The following is a 16,207-nucleotide window of genomic DNA, read 5'->3' on the forward strand; positions in this document are numbered from 1 at the left end:
CAAAACCACCCTAAACCTACCTGGTCTTCTCCAAAACCAACAATTTACACTTTTCCACCATGATGACCATGGAAAACCCAACGAAACCCAACGGAGACCGCAAAACACGTCAGAAACACCGCAAAGAAGAACAGGATCAACCCAAAAAAAACAGAATAAAGGCCCAAATTCCATAGATCCACCCCAAAACCACCCTAAAGCACCCTGATCTTCTCCAAAACCCACAATTTACCCTTTTCCACCATGATGACCATGGAAAACCCAACGAAACCCAACAGAGCCCCCAAAACACGTAAAAAACACCCCAGAAAAGAAACAGGATCACCCCCAAAAACGAAAGAAAACCCCCAACACCATAGATCCACCCCCAAACCACCCTAAACCTACCTGATGTTCTCCAAAACCCACAATTTACCATTTTCCACCATGATGACCACGAAAAACCCAACGAAACCCAATGGAGACCCCAAAACACGTCAAAAACACCCCAAACAAAAACGGGATCACCCCAAAACTGGAAGAAAATCCCCAAAAAGCACGGATCCAAACCCCAAACAACTCTAAACTCACCTGATCTTCTCCAAAACCCACAATCCACACCCATTTAAATTAACGACCAACGAGAAGCAAACGAAACCCAACGGAGACCCCAAAACACGTCTAAAACACCCCAAAAAAGAACGGGATCAGAAGAAAAAGAACCAAAAACTATGAATTTCCCCCCAAAACCACACTAAACTGACATGATCTTCTCCAAAACCCACAATCCGCTCCCATTTCCCTTAACGTCAAACGAGAACCCAATGAAACCCAAAAAAAGACCGCAAAACACGTCAAAAACAACCCAAAAAAGAAAGGGATCACCCCAAACAAAGAGAAGAAAACCCCAAATACCAAGAATCCACCCCCAAAGTCCCCCCAAACCTACCTGATGTTCTCCAAATCCCGCAAGTTGCCCTTTTCCACCATGATGACCACGGAAAACCAAAAGAAACCCAACCGAGACCGCAAAACAGGCAAAACCACCGCAAACATGAATGGGATCACCCAAAAACTGGAAGAAAATCCCCCAAAACCATAGATCCAACCCAAAACCACCCTAAACCTACCTGATGTTCTCCAAAACCCACAATTTACCCTTTTCCACCATGATGACCACGGAAAACCCAACGAAACCCAACGGAGACCCCAAAACACGTCTAAAACACCCCAAAAAAGAACGGGATCAGAAGAAAAAACACCAAAAACTATGCATTGCCCCCCAAAACCACACTAAACTCACATGATCTTCTCCAAAACCCACAATCCGATCCCATTTACCTTAACGTCAAACGAGAACCCAATGAAACCCAAAAAAAGACCGCAAAACACGTCAAAAACACCCCAAAAAAGAAAGGGATCACCCCAAAAAAAGAGAAGAAAACCCCAAATACCAAGAATCCACCCCCAAAGTCCCCCCAAACCTACCTGATGTTCTCCAAAACCCACAACTTACTCTTTTCCACTAGGATGACCACGGAAAACCAAACAAAACCCAACGGAGACCCCAAAACACGTCTAAAACACCCCAAAAAAGAACGGGATCAGAAGAAAAAACACCAAAAACTATGAATTTCCCCCCAAACCGCCGTAAACTAACCTGATCTTCTCCCAAACCCACAATCCACTCCCATTTACCTTGACGACCAACGAGAACCTAACGAAACCCAACAGAGACCGCAAAACACGCCAAAAACACCCAAAAAAGAACAGAATTAACCCAAAAAATAGAACAAAATGCCAAATACCACATATCCTCCCGAAAAGCACCCTAAACCTACCTGATGTTCTCCAAAACCCACAACTTACTCTTTTCCACTAGGATGACCACGGAAAACAAACAAAACCCAATGGAGACCCCAAAACACGTCAAAAACACCACAAACAAGAACGGGATCACCCCCAAATCTGGAAGAAAACCCCTCAAAACTATAGATCCTCCTCAAAACCACCCTAAAGCACCCTGATCTTCTCCAAAACCCACAATTTACCCTTTTCCACCATGATGACCATGGAAAACCCAACGAAACCCAACAGAGACCCCAAAACACGTCAAAAACATCCCAGAAAGGAACAGGATCACCCCCGAAAACGAAAGAAAACCCCCAACACCATGGATCCACCCCAAAACCACCCTAAACCTACCTGATGTTCTCCAGAAATCACAATTTACCCTTTTCCACCACGATGAACACGGAAAACCCAACAAAACCCAACGGAGACCCCAAAATATGTCAAAAACACACCAAAAAAGAACAGGATCACCCCCAAAACTAGAAGAAAATCCCCAAAAAGCACGGATCCAACCCCCAAACCACTCTAAACTGACATGATCTTCTCCAAAACCAACAATCCAAACCCATTTAAATTAACGACCAACGAGAAGCCAACGAAACGCAACGGAGACCCCAAAGCACGTCAAAAAAAAACCCCAAACAAGAACGGGATCACCCCCAAAACTGGAAGAAAACCCCTCAGAACCATAGATCCACCTCAAAACCACCCTAAACCTACCTGATCTTCTCCAAAACCCACAATTTACCCTTTTCCACCATGATGACCATGGAAAACCCAACGAAACGCAACGGAGACCCCAAAACACATCAAAAACACCCCAAAAAAGAACGGGATCAGAAGAAAAAACACCAAAAACTATGAATTTCCCCCCCAAAACACACTAAACTCACCTGATCTTCTCCAAAACCCACAATCCACTCCCATTTACCTTGACGACAAACGAGAACCCAACGAAACCCAACAGAGACCCCAAAACACGTCAAAAACACCCCAAAAAAGAAAGGGATCACCCCCAAAACTAAAAGTAAACCCCTCAAAACTATAGATCCACCCCAAAACCACCCTAAAACTACCTGATGTTCTCCAAAACCAACAATTTACCCTTTTCCACCATGATGACCATGGAAAACCCAACGAAACCCAACGGAGACCCCAAAACACGTCAGAAACACCGCAAAGAAGAACAGGATCAACCCAAAAAAGAGAATAAAGGCCCAAATTCCATAGATCCACCCCAAAACCACCCTAAAGCACCCTGATCTTCTCCAAAACCCACAATTTACCCTTTTCCACCATGATAACCATGGAAAACCCAACGAAACCCAACAGAGCCCCCAAAACACGTCAAAAACATCGCAAACAAGAACAGGATCACCCCCAAAAACGAAAGAAAACCCCCAAAGCCATAGATCCACCCCGAAACCACCCTAAACCTACCTGATCTTCTCCAAAACCCACAATTTACACTTTTCCACCATGATGACCAGGGAAAAACAAACGAAACCCAAAGGAGACCCCAAAACACGTCAAAAACACCCCAAACAAAAACGGGATCACCCCCAAAACTGGAAGAAAATCCCCAAATAGCACGGATCCAACCCCCAAACCACTCTAAACTCACCTGATCTTCTGCAAAACCCACAATCCACACCCATTTAAATTAACGACCAACGAGAACCCAACGAAACCCAACAGAGACCCCAAAACACGTCTAAAACACCCCAAAAAAGAACGGGATCAGAAGAAAAAACACCAAAAACTATGAATTGCCCCCCAAAACCACACTAAACTGACATGATCTTCTCCAAAACCCACAATCCGATCCCATTTCCCTTAACGTCAAACGAGAACCCAATGAAACCCAAAAAAAGACCGCAAAACACGTCAAAAACACCCCAAAAAAGAAAGGGATCACCCCAAAAAAAGAGAAGAAAACCCCAAATACCAAGAATCCACCCCCAAAGTCCCCCCAAACCTACCTGATGTTCTCCAAATCCCGCAACTTACCCTTTTCCACCATGATGACCACGGAAAACCAAAAGAAACCCAACCGAGACCGCAAAACAGGCAAAACCACCGCAAACATGAATGGGATCACCCAAAAACTGGAAGAAAATCCCCCAAAACCATAGATCCAACCCAAAACCACCCTAAACCTACCTGATGTTCTCCAAAACCCACAATTTACCCTTTTCCACCATGATGACCACGGAAAACCCAACGAAACCCAACGGAGACCCCAAAACACGTCTAAAACACCCCAAAAAAGAACGGGATCAGAAGAAAAAACACCAAAAACTATGCATTGCCCCCCAAAACCACACTAAACTCACATGATCTTCTCCAAAACCCACAATCCGATCCCATTTACCTTAACGTCAAACGAGAACCCAATGAAACCCAAAAAAAGACCGCAAAACACGTCAAAAACAACCCAAAAAAGAAAGGGATCACCCCAAAAAAAGAGAAGAAAACCCCAAATACCAAGAATCCACCCCCAAAGTCCCCCCAAACCTACCTGATGTTCTCCAAAACCCACAACTTACTCTTTTCCACTAGGATGACCACGGAAAACCAAACAAAACCCAACGGAGACCCCAAAACACGTCTAAAACACCCCAAAAAAGAACGGGATCAGAAGAAAAAACACCAAAAACTATGAATTTCCCCCCAAACCGCCGTAAACTAACCTGATCTTCTCCCAAACCCACAATCCACTCCCATTTACCTTGACGACCAACGAGAACCTAACGAAACCCAACAGAGACCGCAAAACACGCCAAAAACACCCAAAAAAGAACAGAATTAACCCAAAAAATAGAACAAAATGCCAAATACCACATATCCTCCCGAAAAGCACCCTAAACCTACCTGATGTTCTCCAAAACCCACAACTTACTCTTTTCCACTAGGATGACCACGGAAAACAAACAAAACCCAATGGAGACCCCAAAACACGTCAAAAACACCACAAACAAGAACGGGATCACCCCCAAATCTGGAAGAAAACCCCTCAAAACTATAGATCCTCCTCAAAACCACCCTAAAGCACCCTGATCTTCTCCAAAACCCACAATTTACCCTTTTCCACCATGATGACCATGGAAAACCCAACGAAACCCAACAGAGCCCCCAAAACACGTAAAAAACACCCCAGAAAAGAAACAGGATCACCCCCAAAAACGAAAGAAAACCCCCAACACCATAGATCCACCCCCAAACCACCCTAAACCTACCTGATGTTCTCCAAAACCCACAATTTACACTTTTCCACCATGATGACCACGAAAAACCCAACGAAACCCAATGGAGACCCCAAAACACGTCAAAAACACCCCAAACAAAAACGGGATCACCCCCAAAACTGGAAGAAAATCCCCAAAAAGCACGGATCCAAACCCCAAACAACTCTAAACTCACCTGATCTTCTCCAAAACCCACAATCCACACCCATTTAAATTAACGACCAACGAGAAGCCAACGAAACCCAACGGAGACCCCAAAACACGTCAAAAACACCGCAAACAAGAACAGGATCACCCAAAAAAACAGAATAAGGCCCGAATTCCATAGATCCACCCCAGAAACCCTAAACCTACCTGATGTTCTCCAAAACCCACAATTCACACTATTCCAACATGTTGACCACGCAAAACCCAACAAAACCCAACGGAGACCCCAAAACACGTCAAAAACACGACAAACAAAAACGGGATCACCCCCAAAACTGGAAGAAAACCCCTCAAAACCATAGATCCACCTCAAAACCACCCTAAACCTACCTGATGTTCTCCAAAACCCACAATTTACCCTTTTCACCATGATGACCAGGAAAAACCCAACGAAACCCAACGGAGACCCCAAAACACATCAAAAACACCCCAAAAAAGAACGGGATCAGAAGAAAAAACACCAAAAACTATGAATTTCCCCCCAAAACCACACTAAACTGACATGATCTTCTCTAAAACCCACAATCCACTCCCATTTACCTTGACGACCAACGAGAACCTAACGAAACCCAACAGAGACCGCAAAACACGCCAAAAACACCCAAAAAAGAACAGAATTAACCCAAAAAATAGAACAAAATGCCAAATACCACATATCCTCCCGAAAAGCACCCTAAACCTACCTGATGTTCTCCAAAACCCACAACTTACTCTTTTCCACTAGGATGACCACGGAAAACCAAACAAAACCCAACGAGACCACAAAACACGTCAAAACCACCGCAAACACGAATGGGATCACCCCCCAAACTGGAAGAAAATCCCCAAAAAGTACGGATCCAACCCCCAAACCACTCTAAACTCACCTGATCTTCTGCAAAACCCACCATACACTCCCATTTAACTTAACGACCAACGAGAACACGACGAAACCAAACGGAGACCCCAAAACACGTCAAAAACACCGCAAACAAGAACAGGATCACACCCAAAAACGAAAGAAAACCCCCAAAGCCATAGATCCACCCCAAAACCACCCTAAACCTACCTGGTCTTCTCCAAAACCAACAATTTACACTTTTCCACCATGATGACCATGGAAAACCCAACGAAACCCAACGGAGACCGCAAAACACGTCAGAAACACCGTAAAAGAAGAACAGGATCAACCCAAAAAAAACAGAATAAAGGCCCAAATTCCATAGATCCACCCCAAAACCACCCTAAAGCACCCTGATCTTCTCCAAAACCCACAATTTACCCTTTTCCACCATGATGACCATGGAAAACCCAACGAAACCCAACAGAGCCCCCAAAACACGTCAAAAACACCCCAGAAAAGAAACAGGATCACCCCCAAAAACGAAAGAAAATCCCCCAAAACTATAGATCCAACCCAAAACCACCCTAAACCTACCTGATGTTCTCCAAAACCCACAATTTACCCTTTTCTACCATGATGACCACGGAAAACCCAACGAAACCCAACAGAGACCCCAAAACACGTCTAAAACACCCCAAAAAAGAACGGGATCAGAAGAAAAAACACCAAAAACTATGCATTGCCCCCCAAAACCACACTAAACTCACATGATCTTCTCCAAAACCCACAATCCGATCCCATTTACCTTAACGTCAAACGAGAACCCAACGAAACCCAAAAAAAGACCGCAAAACACGTCAAAAACACCCCAAAAAAGAAAGGGATCACCCCAAAAAAAGAGAAGAAAACCCCAAATACCAAGAATCCACCCCCAAAGTCCCCCCAAACCTACCTGATGTTCTCCAAATCCCGCAACTTACCCTTTTCCACCATGATGACCACGGAAAACCAAAAGAAACCCAACCGAGACCGCAAAACAGGCAAAACCACCGCAAACACGAATGGGATCACCCAAAAACTGGAAGAAAATCCCCCAAAACCATATATCCAACCCAAAACCACCCTAAACCTACCTGATCTTCTCCAAAACCCACAATTTACACTTTTCCACCATGATGACCATGGAAAACCCAACGAAACCAAACGGAGACCCAAAAACACGTCAAAAACACCCCAAACAAAAACGGGATCACCCCCAAAACTGGAAGAAAATCCCCAAAAAGCACGGATCCAACCCCCAAACCACCCTAAACTCACCTGATCTTCTGCAAAACCCACCATACACTCCCATTTAACTTAACGACCATCGAGAACCCAGCGAAACCCAACGGAGACCCCAAAACACGTCAAAAACACCGCAAACAAGAACAGGATCACCCAAAAAAACAGAATAAGGCCCGAATTCCATAGATCCACCCCAGAAACCCTAAACCTACCTGATGTTCTCCAAAACCCACAATTCACACTATTCCAACATGTTGACCACGCAAAACCCAACAAAACCCAACGGAGACCCCAAAACACGTCAAAAACACGACAAACAAAAACGGGATCACCCCCAAAACTGGAAGAAAACCCCTCAAAACCATAGATCCACCTCAAAACCACCCTAAACCTACCTGATGTTCTCCAAAACCCACAATTTACCCTTTTCACCATGATGACCAGGAAAAACCCAACGAAACCCAACGGAGACCCCAAAACACGTCTAAAACACCCCAAAAAAGAACGGGATCAGAAGAAAAAACACCAAAAACTATGCATTGCCCCCCAAAACCACACTAAACTCACATGATCTTTCCCAAACCCACAATCCGCTCCCATTTACCTTAACGTCAAACGAGAACCCAATGAAACCCAAAAAAAGACCGCAAAACACGTCAAAAACACCCCAAAAAAGAAAGGGATCACCCCAAAAAAAGAGAAGAAAACCCAAAATACCAAGAATCCACCCCCAAAGTCCCCCCAAACCTACCTGATGTTCTCCAAAACCGACAACTTACTCTTTTCAACTAGGATGACCACGGAAAACCAAACGAAACCCAACGGAGACCCCAAAACACGTCAAAACCACCGCAAACACGAATGGGATCACCCAAAAGCTGGAAGAAAACCCCTCAAAACCATAGATCCAACTCAAAACCACCCTAAACCTACCTGATGTTCTCCAAAACCCACAATTTACCCTTTTCCACCATGATGACCACGGAAAACCCAACGAAACCCAACGGAGACCCCAAAACACGTCTAAAACACCCCAAAAAAGAACGGGATCAGAAGAAAAAACACCAAAAACTATGAATTTCCCCCCCAAACCGCCGTAAACTAACCTGATCTTCTCCAAAACCCACAATCCACTCCCATTTACCTTGACGAGCAAACGAGAACCTAACGAAACCCAACAGAGACCGCAAAACACGCCAAAAACACCCAAAAAAGAACAGAATTAATCCAAAAAATAGAACAAAATGCCAAATACCACATATCCTCCCGAAAAGCACCCTAAACCTACCTGATGTTCTCCAAAAGCCACAACTTACACTTTTCCACTAGGATGACCACGGAAAACCAAACAAAACCCAACAAAGACCACAAAACACGCCAAAAACACCCAAACAAGAACGGGATCAACAACAAAACTGGAAGAAAATCCCGCAAAACCATAGATCCACCCCAAAACCACCCTAAACCTACCTGATGTTCTCCAAAACCCACAATTTACCCTTTTCCACCATGATGACCATGGAAAACCCAACGAAACCCAACGGAGACCACAAAAAAAAAGTCAAAAACACCCCAAAAAAGAACGGGATCACAACCAAAAACGAACGAAAATCCCCCAAAAGCACGGATCCAACCCCCAAACCACCCTAAAATTACCTGATCTTCTGCAAAACCCACCATCGACTCCCATTTAACTTAACAACCATCGAGAACCCAGCGAAACCCAACGGAGACCCCAAAACACGTCAAAAACACCGCAAACAAGAACAGGATCACCCAAAAAAAAACAGAATAAAGGCCCGAATTCCATAGATCCACCCCAAAACCACCCTAAACCTACCTGATGTTCTCCAAAACCCACAATTCACACTTTTCCAACATGTTGACCACGCAAAACCCAACAAAACCAAACGGAGACCCCAAAACACGTCAAAAACACGACAAACAAAAACGGGATCACCCCCAAAACTGGAAGAAAACCCCTCAAAACCATAGATCCACCTCAAAACCACCCTAAACCTACCTGATGTTCTCCAAAACCCACAATTCACACTTTTCCAACATGTTGACCACGGAAAACCCAACAAAACCCAATGGAGACCCCAAAAACTTCAAAAACACCCCAAATAAGAACGGGATCACCCCCTTAAACTGGAAGAAAATCCCCAAAAAGTACGGATCCAACCCCCAAACCACTCTAAACTCACCTGATCTTCTGCAAAACCCACCATCCACTCCCATTTAACTTAACGACCAACGAGAACACAACGAAACCAAACGGAGACCCCAAAACACGTCAAAAACACCGCAAACAAGAACAGGATCACACCCAAAAACGAAAGAAAACCCCCAAAGCCATAGATCCACCCCAAAACCACCCTAAACCTACCTGGTCTTCTCCAAAACCAACAATTTACACTTTTCCACCATGATGACCATGGAAAACCCAACGAAACCCAACGGAGACCGCAAAACACGTCAGAAACACCGTAAAAGAAGAACAGGATCAACCCAAAAAAAACAGAATAAAGGCCCAAATTCCATAGATCCACCCCAAAACCACCCTAAAGCACCCTGATCTTCTCCAAAACCCACAATTTACCCTTTTCCACCATGATGACCATGGAAAACCCAACGAAACCCAACAGAGCCCCCAAAACACGTAAAAAACACCCCAGAAAAGAAACAGGATCACCCCCAAAAACGAAAGAAAACCCCCAACACCATAGATCCACCCCCAAACCACCCTAAACCTACCTGATGTTCTCCAAAACCCACAATTTACCATTTTCCACCATGATGACCACGAAAAACCCAACGAAACCTAATGGAGACCCAAAAAAACACGTCAAAAACACCCCAAACAAAAACGGGATCACCCCAAAACTGGAAGAAAATCCCCAAAAAGCACGGATCCAAACCCCAAACAACTCTAAACTCACCTGATCTTCTCCAAAACCCACAATCCACACCCATTTAAATTAACGACCAACGAGAAGCCAACGAAACCCAACGGAGACCCCAAAACATGTCTAAAACACCCCAAAAAAGAACGGGATCAGAAGAAAAAGAACCAAAAACTATGAATTTCCCCCCAAAACCACACTAAACTGACATGATCTTCTCCAAAACCCACAATCCGATCCCATTTCCCTTAACGTCAAACGAGAACCCAATGAAACCCAAAAAAAGACCGCAAAACACGTCAAAAACACCCCAAAAAAGAAAGGGATCACCCCCAAAAAAGAGAAGAAAACCCCAAATACCAAGAATCCACCCCCAAAGTCCCCCCAAACCTACCTGATGTTCTCCAAATCCCGCAACTTACCCTTTTCCACCATGATGACCACGGAAAACCAAAAGAAACCCAACCGAGACCGCAAAACAGGCAAAACCACCGCAAACACGAATGGGATCACCCAAAAACTGGAAGAAAATCCCCCAAAACCATATATCCAACCCAAAACCACCCTAAACCTACCTGATCTTCTCCAAAACCCACAATTTACACTTTTCCACCATGATGACCATGGAAAACCCAACGAAACCAAACGGAGACCCAAAAACACGTCAAAAACACCCCAAACAAAAACGGGATCACCCCCAAAACTGGAAGAAAATCCCCAAAAAGCACGGATCCAACCCCCAAACCACCCTAAACTCACCTGATCTTCTGCAAAACCCACCATCCACTCCCATTTAACTTAACGACCAACGAGAACACAGCGAAACCCAACGGAGACCCCAAAACACGTCAAAAACACCGCAAACAAGAACAGGATCACCCAAAAAAACAGAATAAAGGCCCGAATTCCATAGATCCACCCCAAAACCACCCTAAAGCACCCTGACCTTCTCCAAAACCCACAATTGACCCTTTTCCAACATGTTGACCACGCAAAACCCAACAAAACCCAACGGAGATCCCAAAACACGTCAAAAACACCCCAGAAAGGAACAGGATCACCCCCAAAAACGAAAGAAAACCCCCAAAACTATAGATCCACCCCAAAACCACCCTAAACCTACCTGATGTTCTCCAAAACCCACAATTGACCCTTTTCCACCATGATGACCACGGAAAACCCAACGAAACCCAACGGAGACCCCAAAACACGTCTAAAACACCCCAAAAAAGAATGGGATCAGAAGAAAAAACACCAGAAACTATGCATTGCCCCCCAAAACCACACTAAACTCACATGATCTTCTCCAAAACCCACAATCCGCTCCCATTTACCTTAACGTCAAACGAGAACCCAATGAAACCCAAAAAAAGACCGCAAAACACGTCAAAAACACCCCAAAAAAGAAAGGGATCACCCCCAAAAAAGAGAAGAAAACCCCAAATACCAAGAATCCACCCCCAAAGTCCCCCCAAACCTACCTGATGTTCTCCAAATCCCGCAACTTACCCTTTTCCACCATGATGACCACGGAAAACCAAAAGAAACCCAACCGAGACCGCAAAACAGGCAAAACCACCGCAAACACGAATGGGATAACCCAAAAACTGGAAGAAAATCCCCCAAAACCATATATCCAACCCAAAACCACCCTAAACCTACCTGATCTTCTCCAAAACCCACAATTTACACTTTTCCACCATGATGACCATGGAAAACCCAACGAAACCAAACGGAGACCCAAAAACACGTCAAAAACACCCCAAACAAAAACGGGATCACCCCCAAAACTGGAAGAAAATCCCCAAAAAGCACGGATCCAACCCCCAAACCACCCTAAACTCACCTGATCTTCTGCAAAACCCACCATCCACTCCCATTTAACTTAACGACCAACGAGAACACAGCGAAACCCAACGGAGACCCCAAAACACGTCAAAAACACTGCAAACAAGAACAGGATCACCCAAAAAAACAGAATAAAGGCCCGAATTCCATAGATCCACCCCAAAACCACCCTAAAGCACCCTGACCTTCTCCAAAACCCACAATTGACCCTTTTCCAACATGTTGACCACGCAAAACCCAACAAAACCCAACGGAGATCCCAAAACACGTCAAAAACACCCCAGAAAGGAACAGGATCACCCCCAAAAACGAAAGAAAACCCCCAAAACTATAGATCCACCCCAAAACCACCCTAAACCTACCTGATGTTCTCCAAAACCCACAATTGACCCTTTTCCACCATGATGACCACGGAAAACCCAACGAAACCCAACGGAGACCCCAAAACACGTCTAAAACACCCCAAAAAAGAACGGGATCAGAAGAAAAAACACCAAAAACTATGCATTGCCCCCCAAAACCACACTAAACTCACATGATCTTCTCCAAAACCCACAATCCGCTCCCATTTACCTTAACGTCAAACGAGAACCCAATGAAACCCAAAAAAAGACCGCAAAACACGTCAAAAACACCCCAAAAAAGAAAGGGATCACCCCAAAAAAAGAGAAGAAAACCCCAAATACCAAGAATCCACCCCCAAAGTCCCCCCAAACCTACCTGATGTTCTCCAAAACCGACAACTTACTCTTTTCAACTAGGATGACCACGGAAAACCAAACGAAACCCAACGGAGACCCCAAAACACGTCAAAACCACCGCAAACACGAATGGGATCACCCAAAAGCTGGAAGAAAACCCCTCAAAACCATAGATCCAACTCAAAACCACCCTAAACCTACCTGATGTTCTCCAAAACCCACAATTTACCCTTTTCCACCATGATGACCACGGAAAACCCAACGAAACCCAACAGAGACCCCAAAACACGTCAAAAACACCGCAAACAAGAACAGGATCACCCAAAAAAAAACAGAATAAAGGCCCGAATTCCATAAATCCACCCCAAAACCACCCTAAACCTACCTGATGTTCTCCAAAACCCACAATTCACACTTTTCCAACATGTTGACCACGGAAAACCCAACGAAACCCAATGGAGACCCCAAAAACTTCAAAAACACCCCAAATAAGAACGGGATCACCCCCTTAAACTGGAAGAAAATCCCCAAAAAGTACGGATCCAACCCCCAAACCACTCTAAACTCACCTGATCTTCTGCAAAACCCACCATCCACTCCCATTTAACTTAACGACCAAGGAGAACACAACGAAACCAAACGGAGACCCCAAAACACGTCAAAAACACCGCACACAAGAACAGGATCACACCCAAAAACGAAAGAATACCCCCAAAGCCATAGATCCACCCCAAAACCACCCTAAACCTACCTGGTCTTCTCCAAAACCCACAATTTACCCTTTTCCACCATGATGACCATGGAAAACCCAACGAAACCCAACGGAGACCGCAAAACACGTCAGAAACACCTCAAAGAAGAACAGGATCAACCCAAAAAAAACAGAATAAAGGCCCAAATTCCATAGATCCACCCCAAAACCACCCTAAAGCACCCTGATCTCCTCCAAAACCCACAATTTACCCTTTTCCACCATGATGACCATGGAAAACCCAACGAAACCCAACAGAGACCCCAAAACACGTACAAAACACCCCAGAAAAGAAACAGGATCACCCCCAAAAACGAAAGAAAACCCCCAACACCATAGATCCACCCCAAAACCACCCTAAACCTACCTGATCTTCTCCAAAACCCACAATTTACCATTTTCCACCATGATGACCACGAAAAACCCAACGAAACCCAATGGAGACCCCAAAACACGTCAAAAACACCCCAAACAAAAACGGGATCACCCCAAAACTGGAAGAAAATCCCCAAAAAGCACGGATCGAAACCCCAAACTACTCTAAACTCACCTGATCTTCTCCAAAACCCACAATCCACACCCATTTAAATTAACGACCAACGAGAAGCCAACGAAACCCAACGGAGACCCCAAAACACGTCTAAAACACCCCAAAAAAGAACGGGATCAGAAGAAAAAACACCAAAAACTATGAATTTCCCCCCAAAACCACACTAAACTGACATGATCTTCTCCAAAACCCACAATCCGATCCCATTTCCCTTAACGTCAAACGAGAACCCAATGAAACCCAAAAAAAGACCGCAAAACACGTCAAAAACACCCCAAAAAAGAAAGGGATCACCCCAAAAAAAGAGAAGAAAACCCCAAATACCAAGAATCCACCCCCAAAGTCCCCCCAAACCTACCTGATGTTCTCCAAATCCCGCAACTTACCCTTTTCCACCATGATGACCACGGAAAACCAAAAGAAACCCAACCGAGACCGCAAAACAGGCAAAACCACCGCAAACACGAATGGGATCACCCAAAAACTGGAAGAAAATCCCCCAAAACCATATATCCAACCCAAAACCACCCTAAACCTACCTGATCTTCTCCAAAACCCACAATTTACACTTTTCCACCATGATGACCATGGAAAACCCAACGAAACCAAACGGAGACCCAAAAACACGTCAAAAACACCCCAAACAAAAACGGGATCACCCCCAAAACTGGAAGAAAATCCCCAAAAAGCACGGATCCAACCCCCAAACCACCCTAAACTCACCTGATCTTCTGCAAAACCCACCATCCACTCCCATTTAACTTAACGACCAACGAGAACACAGCGAAACCCAACGGAGACCCCAAAACACGTCAAAAACACCGCAAACAAGAACAGGATCACCCAAAAAAACAGAATAAAGGCCCGAATTCCATAGATCCACCCCAAAACCACCCTAAAGCACCCTGACCTTCTCCAAAACCCACAATTGACCCTTTTCCAACATGTTGACCACGCAAAACCCAACAAAACCCAACGGAGATCCCAAAACACGTCAAAAACACCCCAGAAAGGAACAGGATCACCCCCAAAAACGAAAGAAAACCCCCAAAACTATAGATCCACCCCAAAACCACCCTAAACCTACCTGATGTTCTCCAAAACCCACAATTGACCCTTTTCCACCATGATGACCACGGAAAACCCAACGAAACCCAACGGAGACCCCAAAACACGTCTAAAACACCCCAAAAAAGAACGGGATCAGAAGAAAAAACACCAAAAACTATGCATTGCCCCCCAAAACCACACTAAACTCACATGATCTTCTCCAAAACCCACAATCCGCTCCCATTTACCTTAACGTCAAACGAGAACCCAATGAAACCCAAAAAAAGACCGCAAAACACGTCAAAAACACCCCAAAAAAGAAAGGGATCACCCCAAAAAAAGAGAAGAAAACCCCAAATACCAAGAATCCACCCCCAAAGTCCCCCCAAACCTACCTGATGTTCTCCAAAACCGACAACTTACTCTTTTCAACTAGGATGACCACGGAAAACCAAACGAAACCCAACGGAGACCCCAAAACACGTCAAAACCACCGCAAACACGAATGGGATCACCCAAAAGCTGGAAGAAAACCCCTCAAAACCATAGATCCAACTCAAAACCACCCTAAACCTACCTGATGTTCTCCAAAACCCACAATTTACCCTTTTCCACCATGATGACCACGGAAAACCCAACGAAACCCAACAGAGACCCCAAAACACGTCAAAAACACCGCAAACAAGAACAGGATCACCCAAAAAAAAACAGAATAAAGGCCCGAATTCCATAAATCCACCCCAAAACCACCCTAAACCTACCTGATGTTCTCCAAAACCCACAATTCACACTTTTCCAACATGTTGACCACGGAAAACCCAACGAAACCCAATGGAGACCCCAAAAACTTCAAAAACACCCCAAATAAGAACGGGATCACCCCCTTAAACTGGAAGAAAATCCCCAAAAAGTACGGATCCAACCCCCAAACCACTCTAAACTCACCTGATCTTCTGCAAAACCCACCATCCACTCCCATTTAACTTAACGACCAAGGAGAACACAA

Source organism: Aythya marila (assembly GCF_965140915.1).
Source record: "Aythya marila genome assembly, contig: HAP1_HAP1_SCAFFOLD_171, whole genome shotgun sequence".
Lineage (NCBI taxonomy): Eukaryota > Metazoa > Chordata > Aves > Anseriformes > Anatidae > Aythya > Aythya marila.